Here is a 6,169-nt window from a genome sequence, read left to right as displayed (position 1 = left end):
TTTTTACCATGTCATATGTAACAAGACAATATCGTCCGTTGCTAAAAAGAAATCTCGCAACACGATAAGGAGACAAAAGGAGACTCTGCCTGTTGCATAATCTGATGTGTGATACTGATAATAATCTGCATTATTATTCCGATCAACAATAAGAATGCGTATATCTAAGAAGTTATAACACCCAATCAGGCCCATATTCTTTTCAGTTCTGCAGAGTACATAATTAATAGTATGTATACAGGGTGTCCCAAAAATGTTGTACTTCCATGAAAGGGATAATTCCGGAGATCATTTTATTAAGCAGTTATTAACAAAAAACAGACCAATCAAAACAGAATCTGCCTGCTGTATTCGCGCTCTGATTGGTCTGAGTTTTTTTATTAATAACTCCTTAACAAAGCCGCGGGAAACGTTTTCGCAAAGGAAAAAGTTACTTCAAATGGCCTCTGGAATCACTCCTTCCAAGGAAATACAACATTTTGGGACACCCTGTACAGATACCATCCGTGCACCAGATGATGGCTAGCAAAGTGTATTCGTTCTAACTCTAAGACAATTCATTGACCAATAGCGGTCCCCTACCATCGCGCGCGTTGTTGCTATTGGCCGAAGAATCCTCTTAGAACGAATAATGAACGAATACGCCACCATCTGGCGCGCAAACTGTATGTATATATATCTAAAACTTTATGGTGAATAAACTTGTGTACGCAGGCTCACTGACTATATCAAGTTTTGGAACTATAGATAGTTATAATGTCATAATATTTAGTCTTATACCGTGGTGTAGCCAGTGATGCGATATTGGACGGTTTTTCTCACGCATACCCGACGATTTTGGCGTCAGTAAAGTAATAAGATTGGCTAAAATGGGGTACCTTGGACACCCCGCCTAGTTTTGCAAAATTTGTTATGATTTGATTTTGAAAAAAAGAATGTATAACATGTGCATACCATTCAAATATTAATATTAATATTAAATATTATTAATAATTTACCAAAACTTAGTAGCATGATTGACTCGTCGACTCATCTTGGACTTTTCCGGTATTTTCCCGCCAATAATAATGCCCCACTACTTTCTCCACAATATGTGTAGATACGTTACTGCTTTTGGACGCGCATGCGCGAAAAAAACCGACTAATATCCTATCACTGGGTGTAGCTTCTACACTTATTTATACTTACGGACGCATGTGCACGGGAAATTTATTTTCAAAATTCTGAGGTATCAACACTGATATATATACTGTTGCGTCGCAGTGTGGTGGAATAGGGATTTTGGTTGTGGGTTCGAGTGCCCGTGGAGCGCTGAAGCGCTCTGCTCGTGGAAGTTAACAAATAAACTTTGTACACAGAGTTCAAAGGCGAAAAACTGTTGTAGATTTTATTAGAAGTACTTGGAGATGGAACTCCCTCAGTTCTACAATGAGTTCTGTTTCATCCTGGAGTTTTATATCCTTTCCCAGCTTCTTCCTTCTCGTCTCCCTTCCGTAGCCAATAGGAAAATTAGAATCTTCTGGCTAGGTGTTGATTCGTCGGATGACTCGTCTTCCGGTTGCTGCTTGATGGTGATTGGTAGAGGATGGATCTTAATAGCGCACGCACGAGGGTGGGGTACACACGAGGGTGAGGGCCCGTCAAAACGAGGGACGTGGGGCCATGTGGGACCGAACAAGAGAGAGGTCAGAGGGAGTTCCAAGAGGTCCTTGACTGAGAATTTATGACCTCTTGTCCTTAACTGATTAGAGACTTCGACTATCCTTAATTTATGCAGAATTGGAGAAGCTACTCTAAGAGGCTGCGTGACTTTCTCTAAATTCCACAATTAGTCTCGCCGACTCGAATTTCGTCAAGGATCTCAATGGAACCCTCCCGGTCCTGCTCTAAACTATCGCGCCCAAATAAAATACATATGTATGAAATACGCGATTACGTCTTACATTTAAATTCGCCTTTCCGCGCCATTAATCGATACTATATATATCTAACTATGTTCACGTGGTCAACTGGCCACGCTACGATACTACCACAGACGAGGTATAGAAGTAGACCAATCACCCAATGTATTTTTCTGTCTCACGCTCGGGGGGCTCTAGAGCCCCCGTGTCTCTAGGGTCCCGCGGATAAATGCGGAACCCAGATGCAGCCTACTCTGCACAGAACCGCTGGGAGACTTTTATCGCTAGTGATTCACTCGTGTATGCAACAAAACAACTTTATTCGACTTTACTTCGAGAGCGTAGGATCGAGACGTCTGTCTCGATCGAGAGTCCGGCAGCGAGGGAGTACATCGGGCGGTTCTCTCGCCTGCATTGCCCGAGGTTGACAGTGCCAACCTCGTCGGAGCATATTCTCTAGGCGCGTACCTAGGGGAATGGCGCAGCAGCGCCAATATCCCTACACCCGTACCATTCCGTGTCACATCCTACCGTATCATTCAGAACTAATATTGTGGAACCGATATTCTGCAATGGCGCTGTTGCTAATATAATTTTAAATCTCATGTCGTGGATTCATATGATGAATGAGACAAAAGAATGTTACGACTGTTACGCGAGTGCATCGAAGGAGACGTAATGTAATAATAATAATAACGTAACGTCTCCGGCTGAGAATATTTTGGTCCCGGATCGAATCCCGCATGGAATGATTTTTTTTTCGTTAAACACTTTTTTCTTGTTCTTTCTACCACATCAGTCTTCTTCCCTGTTCAATTACAACTACAACAGTGTAATAACATAATTATAAGAAATTAAATTAGTTCAATATTAGCCAAAAGTAAGAATGTAGTTTAAATTTAATTTAATAAAATACGACGTTGATATCACTAATTTCATTTGACTATTCAATAGCTACCTATTCAATCTACTTCTGATATTGCTTTTCATTTGCAGCATATATATTCTAATAAATTTAATTATTTGGGATTGATAAAAGATTGAACAACAATATTTATAATAACTAGTTTTGAACATTTTTTAAGGGTAATTAAATTTAAAAAAACAAAAAGAATTATTTAAAAATACAAAATATATTTCAGTACATACCATTAAACCCGATTCTTTTTAATTTTTTCAGTTTAAATTTCACTTTGATATCTTTCTTAGTTCAAAAGTTATAGCAAAATATGCGCCTCGCCGAACCGGGAATCGAATGCGCTACTTCCAGACATAGTTGGGCACTATTTAGATAACAAATTATTTAAATAACGATTCGAATAAAAGATACTTTAACTTTATTCGTTATTCGAAGGTTCGAATAAAAAAAGTATCTTCGTCGAATAAATAATTTTATTCGACGAGAATTTATCCGATGAATAAAGATAATTTTTTTTTATTCGTAGCGGATTTATTCGAACTTCGAATAATTTTTTCATCTTTTATCTGTATCTTTTATTCGAAGGCTTCGAATAAATCTGCGAATAACTTTTGCCAAGCGCCGAACGTCGAAGACCCAGCGACTGACAAACGACATACAATGTAAGCGGATGGAGAATCGCTCACGAATAAACTTTTAGATTTTTCAATATATCTTCATAAAATTGTGACGAGCGAATGGAGGGGATATTCCCGATAAAAATGAGGGCAAATTCGAGTGTAATCGAACAAGTTTCATTGATACGTAATGTTACGATAAAAATTACAATCTCATTAAAAACAGTCCAAATGATGTCGTGTTTCGACTCATTTTGATCGGGATAAGCTCTACAACTTATTCGTATTAACAATATTGTTCTGATTAAAAACATAAAAGCATAAATTGCCAATAATGCTCGATTCTTCATCTGCTTACAATGTAGGCTGTTGGTCGGTCGCTCGGTGTTCGACGTTCGGCGTTTGTCAGTCCTCGTCGGACGTCGTCGTCGTTTATTCGTCGAGTTGGCAAAGCGGACAGAGTAACTCGAGAACCGTCGTCGCCGAGGAGTGGGCCACACATTGTCGGCTATATCGGTGTGAGATCAGACGACCACTACTAATCCAATTACAAAACTTCTTTATTTTTCGTTATTTTTTTATGAAACTTTTACCAACATATTCGTGGCATTTTTCTGATTAATTTTAAACCAAATATGATATAATTCCGATGATATTTACTTGTGTAACAAGTAGGCATGTGCGGGCCGCCCGATATTCGGATTCGGGTCGGGTCGCAGACAGTCGGGCGAGCTCGATTCGGGCGTGCGATACTTCATGACACATCGGGCTACTCGAGAGTTTCGGGCGGCCCGAGCATTTCGGGCTACCCGAGAGTTTCGGGCTGCCTGCTCGACTTTGTCGGGCGGGTTCGGAAAGAATCGGACAAGTTCGTGCGAGCGAGCCGACCTGGCGGTGTGTGAGTGTGCCGAGGCACGGCTGTTCGAACGAAGCTACGGCAGGTATCATGCGACCGAATAATGGAAAATGTTGCTCGAAAGCGCAAAAGTAGGACCTGCCGGTGGTCAAGCGATCTAGATTTATCCTTCGTCTACCGCTTTTGACCACTGACAGGCCCCACCTTTGTATTATAGAGTCAGGAATCGCCGCCTCCCGAACCCTTGCTAGTCTCATCGGTACACGTACAAGCCGACTTGGCGGTGTGTGAGAGTGCCGCGACACGGCTGTTCGAACGAAGCTACGGCAGCGCCGTCGTTTACGATGTCGACCACGCATGCTCAGATCGCCTCTATTGTCAGAGATCATGCGATCGAATCAGAGAGGATACTCGGAAAATGCCACTCGACACTGAATGTGGAACGTGCACCCAGCTCCCCATACTGGACGAAAATGTTACTATTTAGCTTCTTCGAGTGGCCGTTATAGCGGTACTATCGACTGTTCAAGGCCACCTGGGAAAACTGGCCCTGAATACGCCTCCCTTGTAAATTCAATCTTTCAAACTTCGCGCTAGTTTCGTTAGTACACCGGTGTATAACTGGCGGCGCTGGCATGTAAAGCCAGTATCAATTCGATACAACTTCTGTACGGCTGGCTTATGGGAATCTTGTATCCATAGGTCCATACAGAGAGGATAGGAGAGTGCTCACGCCCGGGGTTTCGGCGTTCCCACTTTCGTGACATCGCCGCTTTAGCATGGCACAGAACCGTGTCGTCTTTCCTGGAACAGAACCGTGTCGTCTTTCCTGGAACAGAACCGTGTCGTCTTTTAGCATGACACAGAACCGTGTCGTCTTTCCTGGAACATAACCGTGTCGTCTTTTAGCATAAAACCGAACGCACATTATTTTTTTAACCAGGATTAGAACGTACAGCTTAATTGTTGTATATGAAATATGTAACTAACATGTAAATCTTGGGTACAAAATCTCTAATTAATATAAATTAAGAATAATATTAATTGTAATGATACGTATTTTATTTCTTTCCAATTTTGTAGTTGCAAACTCTAGTTGTAAAAAATGGAAAACCCGGAAAAATTCGAACAAATACAGATTTCATAACGAAGTTTAAAAGCGACCACCCTGAAAATTAATTTAATAATGAGCCATTGTCATCAACGCTATCTTAAATTTTTTCATATATTTAGCCACTGTCATTATTAATTAAAAAAATTTTTCTTTCATGAATAAATATTTTTTCCACCTCAGCACCATAAGATTTTTACTAGATGACTTTAAAAACACATTAGAACTATTTTTAAATAATTTTACTCGAAAACATTCTAGTTTACTCTTTATTTCACCGTTCTACTAATTTTTTATGGGCTGCATTGCAGCTCTGTTTAACACCCCTTTATAACCCAATACCATGGTACCATCCATATTCAAGGAAGAACAATTTTTTGCGACGATCATTGAAAAAACAAAAGTGTTTCCTTCATTTCAGTCCTTTAGTGCGTTGGTGACATAGCGCCCAGCACACCTACCTGTGTTCTGTGTCACATCTGGAGTTTTATGGTACGCTAACAATTGCTATTGACTCGCAAGCCAGACCGTACAAGCGAATGCATCCACAACTTCCAGAGACCTGCCTCCAAAACTAATTAAAGGAAGGCTAGACATGAAGTGTGTACTAAACTCCTCAAAAGGGGCGGATTCCAGTCGCTCGTGTTATAAACCTCATTCGATACTTCATCGAAAGGGTGATCTTACATATTTCTGTAACAGTTCCAAGTGCATGCACTTTGTTCATGATACACTCTTTGCAATTATTAAATTCAATTAAATATT

This window comes from Halictus rubicundus, chromosome 6 (genome assembly GCF_050948215.1).
Source record: "Halictus rubicundus isolate RS-2024b chromosome 6, iyHalRubi1_principal, whole genome shotgun sequence".
NCBI classification, from domain to species: domain Eukaryota; kingdom Metazoa; phylum Arthropoda; class Insecta; order Hymenoptera; family Halictidae; genus Halictus; species Halictus rubicundus.
This window is presented reverse-complemented; position numbering follows the sequence as displayed.